Raw genomic sequence first — 13,818 nt, 5'->3', positions numbered from 1 at the left:
TTGATCTTTTTCGCCTTCAGGAATTTTGATGTGGAGATGGAAGTATGCGATGGAGCACCATCCTGCTGCAGAATTTGGCCTTTTTTTATCGTTGGGAATATAAGAGGTAGCTAAGATTTCTTGGTATTTTAGACTATTGATGTTGCCTTCCACCCTGCAGATCCCTCGCACACACCCATACTGGATGTAACCCCAGAGCATGATTTTGCCTCCACCAAACTTCACTGTTTACTGGGTAAATCTTGGCTCCATGTGGGTTCCAGTAGGTCTCCTGCAATATTTGCGGCAACTGTGGTGTAATTTAACAGAAGATTCATCTGAAAAATCCACCTTCTGCCGCTTTTCCAGCGTCCATCCTTTTAGCAGGCTGTGGCCCTTGGCAAATGCCACACGGTTTTTCAATTGTCTTTTGTTTAGTGCTGGCTTATGGGCACTGATTCGACCATGGAGGCCATTTCGAGACAGAATCCGGCAAACTGTTCTGGTTGACACAGGGACTTCAGGTGACCAGGTCTCGTGGAGCTCTGCTGCAGTGGAAAATGGGCTGTCCTTGGATTTTCGAGCCAACAAACGGTCCTCTCGAGCAGTTGTCTTGCGGGGTCGGCCTGACCTGGCCTTGTCCAAAACGTCTCCAGTCTCTTCAAATCTTTTTTTTTATCCTCTGAACTTGACGCTGAGACACATTGAAGGTGTCTGCCACATCAGCAGTGGATCTGGTCTTCAGCCTCTTGATAATCAACACTTTAGTCTCCGGGTGAATCTTAGGCATGTTTGCAGAGGTCTAATTGCAGTTGATGTGAAGGTCTAGTGTACTGGGGTTCTTTTTATACACACCTGAGACCTAATTGATCCATTATTAGTCACAGGTGAAGCTCATATGACAAGGCAACAACACTTATGTCTTGGCAAAAATTTACTCAATGGGCTTTACCAAGCTGTAAAATTTTAATTCTTTTTGTCAGTTTCGTTTTGCACTGAAACATTTTTACAAAAGCTGTTGGGATTAAAATGACCCATTTCTTGTAACAAAATCTTGATTAGAAATATATTTTAGCGCCACTTCAGGTCAAATTTGTACACAAGCGACAAGACTTTTGTCAGGGACTGTAAGCTAAAGGGCATGGCGATGGGGGTCACATGTGGCCCCTACGTACGCAAATATCTACGTGAGACACCTTGAGGAATTTATCATTTTTGTCTCCCACCAGATTGATGACATTTTCCTCATCTGGACAGGTTCAGTTAAAAGTTTACAGAGCTTTCATGATTTCATTAATCTGATTGATCCAGAGGTCAAATTTACACTGGTGTACTCGACTGTGGAGGTACAGTTTTTGGACATATTGGTACGAGTATGTAGTGGTACTTTGTAAAATTCGTTATTTGTGAAACCCACAGGTCAAAACTCTCTTTTGAGATTCAACAGTTACCATCCAAGGAACTTGGCGAGGCATCTCCCGTTTAGCCAGTTTTTGCGTGTTAAGCATATGGTGTCTGATGAATCCACTTTGGAAAAGAACACTTTACAATATCACAATAAAATTCCGACAAAGGGGGTACCCTAAACATTTTATACCACAAGATAGGATTAAAGTTAAGGAGGCTGATAGGAAACTCACACTAAAAGCATGGGTTAGAGAAGGTGTCACACAAAGGATTCCCTTTGTATCTATGTACAATGATTAAAAAGTGTGTATTATTGCTATTATACACAGACATTGTCCTACTGTATGTTTAAAAAGTTGTTAGGTAGCATTTCCAAGATTGCATCATAACCTTTATTCTCTTATCGCAGATCCAGAAATCCTAGGGACCAATTGGTCTCTGCCGATGTGAAGATTAATAGTAGTGTTGATTTAGCACCGAAGTGCTCGGGTGCTCGGGTGCTCTGGCCGAACACATCGGGATGCTCGGGTGCTCGGTAGATAATGGAAGTTAATAGGAGAACCCGAGCATTAAACCAGGCACCCCCTGCTCTGAAGAGAAAAGGGTGTCTGGTTCACAGGAAAGGGTCAGAAATTGATGGAAACACCACTGAAATGGACTCCCAGGTCGCTGCTGGGAACGATGTTGTCCGAGTTGTACGCCACTTTTACAGACTGACAATAATACGCACAAACCTGAAGATAAAATCGGTTTTAGAGAAAAGAAATTATTAGGAAACTTTCTTTCCTGTATATTTACTTGTATATAAAGTGCTAGCGCTGCCAAAAATTACAAGGAAGAGGCACTCCGATACAACCTGTATATCACATAAAGGAGGGCCTCATTCACATTGTGGTACAATTGTTCATGTAGTGGGACTCCTACACTCATAAAGCCTATGTACTAAGTGAAAGGGCTGCCAAAAATTACAAGGAACCGGCACTCCCAAACACCCTTTGTTACACGTAAAGGAGGGCATCATACACAGCTTTGAAAAATTATGATTGATGGCCTGCTGGTGACCCTCAAAAACATTTGAAGCAAGGGCCTGCAGATCTGACCATCTAAAACATTATGGGCGAAGGCCTGCTACCGCTTTGGTGGCTCTAGATAACCTGGGACCGATCGCACGTCCCCGTGACGGCAACAATCCATTCAGATGTCTGCCCTATCAACTGTCGATGTTATTTTCAGCGCAAACCATGGTGACCACAGGTAACGGTGAATCAGTGTTCAATTCCGGAGAGGGACCCTGAGAAACGGCTACATCTACCACATCCAAGCAAGGCAGCATGCACACAAATTACCTATTAGGTATAATTAGGTGAGGGCCTGCAGGTGAGCTTGCAGTACGCAGCCCTGCAGGGTATTGCGATGGTGAGGTCACGGTTAATAGGCAAACGAGGGTTGCTCTTGGTTACTCACAGTTTATCGGAAGACCCTGGGCAGACGTACAGCAGTGATGGAGAGGCTGGCACTTGGATCCTCTGGGGCACTCTCTTTATATAGGGACCAGGCCGGTGGTAGGTGAGGTGCCCTGGGTGTTGCAGGTTTAATGTGCCGGTGGCAAGATCCCTTTAAGTTCGTGACGCCAGTGCCGGTAACGGTGGCACACCGATTTATAATAGGAATAATTGAGGAACACAATGTTGTGGTGAACCAAAACTTCCTTTTACTGGAAACAATTAACTATTTACAGTCTTTTGTTCAGTTCCATATGCCAGCAGCAGTCACAAGCAGGCTTATATAAATGGCAGGCACACTGTTCTTGCAGGATACTCAGAGGGTTAAACACTTACAAATCAGGCTGCAATTTTCCTCAGAAATCCTGTCTGTCTTTATCCCAAGGCCCGTATGCCCTATTGTTGGCTTTATCCTTGGTAAGGGAAACTTCCTCAGGTATATGTCCTTGCTTTCAATATAAATTCTTCTGCCCTTCAGCTCTCTTGTCTGGCTGGAATATTGGCTCTGCTCTGCTCTGTTATGGTAACTTGTTTCTCAGGAGGTAAACCCTTCTCCTGGTGGAGCAACTTCTGAGCTTGTTTTACTCAGGAACCTCAGGCAGGCTAGACTGCACTCACTAGCCTCCTGGACTACACTGCCCTGCCTTTTCCTGTCTGGACCTGGCTATTTATATTAGGGGTTCCCTAGCTCTCTTTATTGTCTTGGAGGTGGAACTACACCCTAACAGGCCTGATACAAAGATAACAGGGAAAATACACATAAAACATCATATAAAATACAATGACCATATTGACCCCTGTGTAGTGCCCACAATTACCTAGTGGGACACTACATACACCGTTGTTTTGACGTTGCCCATCCTCGGCGCAACACAAGGTCCCGCCCAGCTGGAAACTGCAACCTGAAAGACAAAATGGAGAACAGGCATATACTACGAACACAATTTTTGCAGTATAAATATATCAGGCAGCTCCGCTGGCAAAAGGACAAGTGCGGTGAAAAAGTGGCGTCGTTCTCTTCATATAGGATAGAATAGGGAACAGGGGCACTGACCTGGTGCAGCGTATCTGGGATAACCAGGATAGTCCATAATGATAGTCCATAATGATAATGATAGAAAATGCAAATATAACATAAGTTCCTCGAGGCTCAAAAGAACAAAATGAGTCCGTACCCGGGTCTTGTAAATAGTTAAACAGGGGTTTCCCGGGAGGGGCTACTTTGGCCCACAATGTAGTCTCCGAATCTCACAGGGGGGTGCCCCTTAGTAGACCACGCGGAACTTCTTACTGGCAGAGGTTCTTCCTGCCTTGGTTCAGGAGGGTCAGAGGAGTCCACAGGCTCTGGAGCTCTTTCAGGTACACTCTGGGACAGGTCATCCTGAGGTTGAGGACTAGCAGGAACTGGAGCTGGTACCACCAAGTTCAACCAGGGTGTGAGGAACCAATGAAGTGTTTTTTTTGTCACGTATCAGGTTCTCAACAGCCTGCATAGGATCAGCAAATTGGGCTGGCAACTCGGGCTCAGGAGACTCCGGCTCAATGTCCTCTGCTGCAATTTCTCCTTCTATGCAGGGTTTTAAACGATTCCTGTGTACAATTTGGGAGCCTTTATCTTCTCTGGAAATTTTATAAATGTGGGCCTCAGCATTAGGGATAGCAGAAATGACGTAGGGAGTCGTGGTGTTCTTTCACCAAACTCAGGACTCCCTCTATTTGCTCCTTTGGGGTGGATTTGTTCCCCACATGAAGTTCCTCCCACCAGGTTACTGAAGAGGCGCTGGCAGGTGCGCTGCTGCTCTGTGTGGTCTGGAATGTCTCCGTGGCAGGCAGATGGATGACATTCTGGAAGGATACCTGGAAAAGCTGAGCAACGGGGCAGTGCTTAGAGAGAGTAACAGGGTGATCACCAAAATTAATCAAACGGACAGGCACTTTACCTTGGGATACGGTCACCAGGCTCTTGGCTGCTCACACGAAGGGATGATTCTCAATTTGGATAGGCTCCACTAGGGCTTGATAATCCAGGCCCTGGATCCCTAGCACAGTGTGGCACCATAAGATGATCTGGGAATTCGATGGCAGGATTACAGGTCGGTTTTCCCGGATCCGGGCAGTACAGATTTCTCCTTTTCCATTTGCAAATCTTTGCTGAGCACACAGCACACTGATAGTCTTTTGAATGACTCTTTTGGAAGCAGGTGAAGCTGAAGGTATGGATTGGTTCAATGCCTCCAGCACCTCGGAGTAACAATTTTTAAAGACATTAGTCCCTAAGATCACGGGGTGTCCCGCTTTATCGCCGGCTTGCACCACAATCACACCTTGCTGTGGTAAGGTGGCTTCTCCCACCTGAAGGGTAGGTTCCCAGTACCCATGAACTTTCACCGGCTTGCCGGTGCTGGCAATGATATCCAGCCAGGATTCTGGTAGCTGGGTGAGAAGACTTGAATCCCAGAATTTATCAAAGGCGGGTCGTTGGATGGTGGTGACCTGATATCCAGTATCCAGCAGAACTTCAAAAGGTATCCTGTTGATGCTTATTTTAATCTTTGGACGAGATCCTACGTATCTAGGCATCCAACTTGGATTCTTTGGACCTACTGTTCTACCTCCCGAGGGGCGGTCCTCGGTCTCGGGGGTGGCCCGTTTAACTGCCAACACGTTGATTCAGTATGTCCATATTTTTTACAATAGTGGCAGACAGGCTGCTTGCGGTTCCTAGACCGGTAATTCGGTCGTCCATCCGGTTGTTTGGAGTATACCTCTTTATATGCAGGTGGGAGGAGTCTTTGAGGTAAGGGGCTCTCGTCTTCCAATAACAATGGTCTTTCCCACTCCTCTATTTTCCTGCACACCTTTTCCAGGCTCTTAGTGGGATGGTTAACTTGCTCCATTAATGCCGCCACCACATCTGTTACTGGAGCCTGGGTGGCTTGACTGATTCCGGACGGCCTCACATTAATAGTCTTTGACTGACAGGCCTGAGGTTCGAGGGAGTGGCGGGTTTTGGCCTAGGTTTTGGCCTAGGATACTGATGGCCAGCTCTTTAAAGTCCAAAAACGCACAATTGGGGTGTTGGGCCGACAGCATCCTCAGCTGGCCCTTTAAGTGCTCAGTGTTTACACCCGCAATGAACTGCTCTCTCAGAGTCCAGTCCTGGTCCTCAGCCTCCTTGGGGTCCACCTGGACCACAGCCCTCAGGGTCTCTTGCAGGGACAAAGAAAAATCATGGAGTGACTCACCAGGCTTTTGCTTCCTGGGAAAAATCGCATGTTAACTTCGGACACCGTTCTGGCCTCAAACGTGGTGCCGAGGCGATCAAAGATCTGTTCCAGGCTACTCTTTTCAGAACGGGGCGATGACATGACTTCCCTGCAGGCGGCCCCTTCTAACTGGGCTAAGAGGATCTCCATTTGTTGCTCAGCAGAGAGCCGGAATAAGGCCAGGATCTGGGCTCTAAAGTCCTTCAATTTATGGGCTTCCCCGGAATATCGCGGGAACCAGGGAGCCCCAAAATAATATGGCATGGTCAGTGGCATCAGGCTTGATGCTGCCGCAGCGGCAGGCGCCCTATTATCAGCTGCGTGCACTTCAGAAGACATATCGGGGGCCACCTGCCCCGCTTCTTCAGGTGCGGACATAGCGTTGCTAAGGGGGCTATGGAGTGAGTATGGCCCTTTAACCACCTCCGGACCGCCTAGCGCAGGATCGCGTTCCGGAGGTGGCAGCGCTGCGCACAGTCACGCATATACGCGTCATCTCGCGATGGCCGAGATTTCCTGTGAACGCGCGCACACAGGCGCGCGCGCTCACAGGAACGGAAGGTAAGAGAGTTGATCTCCAGCCTGCCAGCGGCGATCGTTCGCTGGCAGGCTGGAGATGTGTTTTTTTTAACCCCTAACAGGTATATTAGACGCTGTTTTGATAACAGCGTCTAATATACCTGCTACCTGGTCCTCTGGTGGTCCCCTTTGTTTGGATCGACCACCAGAGGACACAGGTAGCTCAGTAAAGTAGCACCAAGCACCACTACACTACACTACACCCCCCCCCCCCGTCACTTATTAATCCCTTATTAGCCCCTGATGACCCCTGATCACCCCATATAGACTCCCTGATCACCCCCCTGTCATTGATTACCCCCCTGTCATTGATCACCCCCCTGTAAAGCTCCATTCAGATGTCCGCATGATTTTTACGGATCCACTGATAGATGGATCGGATCCGCAAAACGCATCCGGACGTCTGAATGAAGCCTTACAGGGGCGTGATCAATGACTGTGGTGATCACCCCATATAGACTCCCTGATCACCCCCCTGTCATTGATTACCCCCCTGTCATTGATTACCCCCCTGTAAAGCTCCATTCAGACGTCCGCATGATTTTTACGGATCCACTGATAGATGGATCGGATCCGCAAAACGCATCCGGACGTCTGAATGAAGCCTTACAGGGGCATGATCAATGACTGTGGTGATCACCCCATATAGACTCCCTGATCACCCCCCTGTAAAGCTCCATTCAGATGTCCGCATGATTTTTACGGATGCACTGATAGATGGATCCGATCCGCAAAACGCATCCGGACGTCTGAATGAAGCCTTACAGGGGCATGATCAATGACTGTGGTGATCACCCCATATAGACTCCCTGATCACCCCCCTGTAAAGCTCCATTCAGATGTCCGCATGATTTTTACGGATGCACTGATAGATGGATCCGATCCGCAAAACGCATCCGGACGTCTGAATGAAGCCTTACAGGGGCATGATCAATGACTGTGGTGATCACCCCCTGTCATTGATTACCCCCCTTTAAAGCTCCATTCAGATGTCCGCATGATTTTTACGGATGCACTGATAGATGGATCGGATCCGCAAAACGCATCCGGACGTCTGAATGAAGCCTTACAGGGGCATGATCAATGACTGTGGTGATCACCCCATATAGACTCCCTGATCACCCCCCTGTAAAGCGCCATTCAGATGTCCGCATGATTTTTACGGATGCACTGATAGATGGATCCGATCCGCAAAACGCATCCGGACGTCTGAATGAAGCCTTACAGGGGCATGATCAATGACTGTGGTGATCACCCCCCTGTCATTGATCAACCCCCTGTAAAGCTCCATTCAGATGTCCGCATGATTTTTACAGATGCACTGATAGATGGATCGGATCCGCAAAACGCATCAGGACGTCTGAATGAAGCCTTACAGGGGCGTGATCAATGACTGTGGTGATCACCCCATATAGACTCTCTGATCACCCCCCTGTCATTGATTACCCCCCTGTAAAGCTCCATTCAGACGTCCGCATGATTTTTACGGATCCACTGATAGATGGATCGGATCCGCAAAACGCATACGGACGTCTGAATGAAGCCTTACAGGGGCGTGATCAATGACTGTGGTGATCACCCCATATAGACTCCCTGATCACCCCCCTGTCATTGATTACCCCCCTGTCATTGATTACCCCCCTGTAAAGCTCCATTCAGACGTCCGCATGATTTTTACGGATCCACTGATAGATGGATCGGATCCGCAAAACGCATACGGACGTCTGAATGAAGCCTTACAGGGGCGTGATCAATGACTGTGGTGATCACCCCATATAGACTCCCTGATCACCCCCCTGTCATTGATTACCCCCCTGTCATTGATTACCCCCCTGTAAAGCTCCATTCAGACGTCCGCATGATTTTTACGGATCCACTGATAGATGGATCGGATCCGCAAAACGCATACGGACGTCTGAATGAAGCCTTACACGGGCGTGATCAATGACTGTGGTTATCACCCCATATAGACTCCCTGATCACCCCCCTGTCATTGATCACCCCCCTGTCATTGATCACCCCTCTGTAAGGCTCCATTCAGACATTTTTTTGGCCCAAGTTAGCGGAATTTTTTTATTTTTTTCTTACAAAGTCTCATATTCCACTAACTTGTGTCAAAAAATAAAATCTCACATGAACTCACCATACCCCTCACGGAAACCAAATGCTTAAAATTTTTTAGACATTTATATTCCAGACTTCTTCTCACGCTTTAGGGCCCCTAGAATGCCAGGGCAGTATAAATACCCCACATGTGACCCCATTTCGGAAAGAAGACACCCCCAGGTATTCCGTGAGGGGCATATTGAGTCCATGAAAGATTGAAATTTTTGTCCCAAGTTAGCGGAACGGGAGACTTTGTGAGAAAAAAATTAAAAATATCAATTTCCGCTAACTTGTGCCAAAAAAAAAAAATTTCTATGAACTCGCCATGCCCCTCATTGAATACCTTGGGGTGTCTTCTTTCCAAAATGGGGTCACATGTGGGGTATTTATACTGCCCTGGCATTCTAGGGGCCCCAAAGCGTGAGAAGAAGTCTGGTATCCAAATGTCTAAAAATGCCCTCCTAAAAGGAATTTGGGCCCCTTTGCGCATCTAGGCTGCAAAAAAGTGTCACACATCTGGTATTGCCGTACTCAGGAGAAGGTGGGGAATGTGTTTTGGGGTGTCATTTTACATATACCCATGCTGGGTGAGAGAAATATCTTGGCAAAAGACAACTTTTCCCATTTTTTTATACAAAGTTGGCATTTGACCAAGATATTTATCTCACCCAGCATGGGTATATGTAAAAAGACACCCCAAAACACATTCCCCACCTTCTCCTGAGTACGGAGATACCAGATGTGTGACACTTTTTTGTAGCCTAGGTGGGCAAAGGGGCCCATATTCCAAAGAGCACCTTTCGGATTTCACAGGTCATTTTTTACAGAATTTGATTTCAAACTCCTTACCACACATTTGGGCCCCTAAAATGCCAGGGCAGTATAACTACCCCACAAGTGACCCCATTTTGGAAAGAAGAGACCCCAAGGTATTTCGTGATGGGCATAGTGAGTTCATAGAAGTTTTTATTTTTTGTCACAAGTTAGTGGAATATGAGACTTTGTAAGAAAAAAATAAATAAATAAATAAATCATCATTTTCCGCTAACTTGTGACAAAAAATAAAAAGTTCTATGAACTCACTATGCCCATCAGCGAATACCTTAGGGTGTGTACTTTCCGAAATGGGGTCATTTGTGGGGTGTTTGTACTGTCTGGCCATTGTAGAACCTCAGGAAACATGACAGGTGCTCAGAAAGTCAGAGCTGCTTCAAAAAGCGGAAATTCACATTTTTGTACCATAGTTTGTAAACGCTATAACTTTTACCCAAACCATTTTTTTTTTACCCAAACATTTTTTTTTTATCAAAGACATGTAGAACTATAAATTTAGAACAAAATTTCTATATGGATCTCGTTTTTTTTTGCAAAATTTTACAACTGAAAGTGAAAAATGTCATTTTTTTGCAAAAATATCGTTAAATTTCGATTAATAACAAAAAAAGTAAAAATGTCAGCAGCAATGAAATACCACCAAATGAAAGCTCTATTAGTGAGAAGAAAAGGAGGTAAAATTCATTTGGGTGGTAAGTTGCATGACCGAGCAATAAACGGTGAAAGTAGTGTAGGTCAGAAGTGTAAAAAGTGGCCTGGTCTTTCAGGGTGTTTAAGCACTGGGGGCTGAGGTGGTTAAGGAGCAGGGCCGGCGTCATAACCCGGCATCCCCGGGCAAGTGCCGGGGCCCAATGCTCCTGGGGGGGCCCACTGAGCTGCTATGAGCACTTCCATCAATACAGATGGGAGCTCTCACTGCTGTCCTTTCACATACGCAGTACCCCTCTGGTGGGCCCCCTGAGCTGCAGAGACTCAGGACACGCCCCCTCTACACAGGACACGCCCCCTCTACACAGGACACACGCTGCCTGAGGAGACTGGAGAGAGACCGCACGGCTGGAGCTGGAGCAGAGAAGTGTGGAGACAGTCTGTGAGTCTGCACTGTGACTGTCTCTTCTCTGTGGGACAGAAGGAAAGGGGGGGACACTGCTGCTTCATTCTATTTAGTTGTGTTACTGTTTTATTAAGCTGATTGTCTCCATGACACCTGCCCCCCCCCCCCCATATACTGTCCTATATCACCCTTATGGAGCCCCTGCTGTCTCCTTTCCTCCCTCATGTATCCAGGGCTCCTGTCCCACCCTCCTATCTCCTATTGCTGCCCTGCACAGACCTCCTGCCACTACTTGTATGAATCCCCCTCAGAGCCCCTTCAACCTACTTGCTGTGTCCACCCCTCCTGTCCATCCAGGGCCCCGGGCCCCTGTCTCACTCCTCTGCCTCTCATTATGGTGGCATCTGAACCGCATTCACCATAAGGACCTTCTAACATCACAGGGTCATGTGACTGTGCCCCCCACCCCGTACTGTGCCCCTTTATACCCTGCATTGTGCCCTCTTACCACACTCTGTGCAGTGCCCATAGTCATTCCCTGTACTATGCCCTCTTATACCCTTTTATCCGGTCACTGTATGGTGGTTTTATCCTTGTATGGCGGTGTTATCACTATATGGCGGTGTTATCACTATATGGCGGTGGTATCCAATAACTGGATGGCCATAACTGTATCCCTTTCTGCCCACACCACTTTTTTTAGACCTGGCATGAGCGGGAAAAGATACAGATTGCGGTGTTAAGGACCTTTGCGCCACATCTGTGTCAGAAATACGCCTAATATAGACGTATTTCTATATAATAAATGACCCCCTAATCGTATGATTATTCGGGGGGTGGGGCTAATATCTTTATATTATATAGACTCTAGTGCATTATACTGTGCCCTGTATTTTCCAGTAGAAAATGATCCTTGGGAAGCACAGTCCTCACCCCTGACCACCAGGACCAGGTAGCGATCTGTCAGTACATGGCGGCCTCCCTTCTCCTCCATGCTGCTCCGCTGTGTACTGGAGCTTATTCTGACACTAGGGCTGGGTTCACATCACATTTTTGCCATCCATTTAATGCATACTGAAAATGTATGCATTGACAGATGCCTCAGACTGATGCCGTACAGTGGCGTCCGTTCACCATACAGTTCCATGGTAAAAAAACATATACGTTAACGTATGCATTTTTTACTTGACTCTGCAGGATACAAAAACGTGGAGTGCTGCACATGTGTATACATCAAACCGATAGGAAAAACGTAATGTGAACACACATTGGGGGGGAGGGGGGCGTACTAAATTTTGCTGTGGGGCCCAGTCAGTTCTAGCTCCATCACTGCACATCTCCTTCTCTCCTCCAGGCCTGGCTCACTGCTGCAGCGGGCCGGAGGAGAGAAGGAGCGCAAGGAGCTGCGGTTAGTGAATGACAGGACCACCAGCTCCCCTGCAATGATAGGTATGTGAGGGGGCCACTGGGGGGTCATTCATCACACTGTGAGGGTCCCTTACACAGTATAATGACTCCCAGTGCCCCCCATTTAGTATAATGATCCCCATTGACCCTCCATTTAGCATAATGACCACCAGATCCCCCATTAAATATAATAACCCCTCGTGCCCCCTCCATACAGTATAACCCCCAGTGTGGGGGCGACTGGGGGTCATTATTCTGAATGGAGGGTCACTGTGGGGTCATTATACTGTGAGGGCCCTTTACATAGTATAATGACCCCCAGTGTCCCCCATTTAGTATAATGATCACCAATGACCCTCCATTCAGTATAATGACCCCCAGAGCCCCCTCCATACAGTATTCCCCCCGTGTGGGGGCTACTGGGGGTCATTCAGGGCCGGCTCCAGGTTCATGTGGGGAGCTGGGAGCTGCGGTTAGTGAATGACAGGACCACCAGCTCCCCTGCAATGATAGGTATGTGAGGGAGCCACTGGGGGGTCATTCATCACACTGTGAGGGTCCCTTACACAGTATAATGACTCCCAGTGCCCCCCATTTAGTATAATGATCCCCATTGACCCTCCATTTAGCATAATGACCACCAGATCCCCCATTAAATATAATAACCCCTCGTGCCCCCTCTATACAGTATAACCCCCAGTGTGGGGGCGACTGGGGGTCATTATTCTGAATGGAGGGTCACTGTGGGGTCATTATACTGTGAGGGCCCTTTACATAGTATAATGACCCCCAGTGTCCCCCATTTAGTATAATGATCACCAATGACCCTCCATTCAGTATAATGACCCCCAGAGCCCCCTCCATACAGTATTCCCCCCGTGTGGGGGCTACTGGTGGTCATTCAGGGCCGGCTCCAGGTTCATGTGGGGAGCTGGGAGCTGCGGTTAGTGAATGACAGGACCACCAGCTCCCCTGCAATGATAGGTATGTGAGGGGGCCACTGGGGGGTCATTCATCACACTGTGAGGGTCCCTTACACAGTATAATGACTCCCAGTGCCCCCCATTTAGTATAATGATCCCCATTGACCCTCCATTTAGCATAATGACCACCAGAGCCCCCATTAAATATAATAACCCCTCGTGCCCCCTCTATACAGTATAACCCCCAGTGTGGGGGCGACTGGGGGTCATTATTCTGAATGGAGGGCCACTGTGGGGTCATTATACTGTGAGGGCCCTTTACATAGTATAATGACCCCCAGTGTCCCCCATTTAGTAATGATCACCAATGACCCTCCATTCAGTATAAATACCCCCAGAGCCCCCTCCATACAGTATTCCCCCAGTGTGGGGGCTACTGGGGGTCATTATTCTAAATGGGGGCGACTGGGGGTTATTATTCTGAATGCAGGGCCACAGGTGGTCATTATACAGTGGGGGGGAAAAGGGGGTTCATTATACTGTGTGAAGGGCCACTAGTAGTCATTATACTGTATAGGGGCCACTGGGGGTCATTATACCGTGTAGGAGCCACAGGGGGACATGTCAATGTAAAAAAATGCCTCATGGGGGCCCACTGGGATTTATCGCCCAAGGGCCCACATGAACCTGGAGCCGGCCCTGTTAAGGAGCAGCGGATCAGGCCAAGATCCGAATCGGATGTGTTCTCCCCTGGATCAATT

Source organism: Bufo bufo, chromosome 4, assembly GCF_905171765.1.
Source record: "Bufo bufo chromosome 4, aBufBuf1.1, whole genome shotgun sequence".
Lineage (NCBI taxonomy): Eukaryota > Metazoa > Chordata > Amphibia > Anura > Bufonidae > Bufo > Bufo bufo.
Note: the sequence above shows the minus strand (reverse complement) of the source record.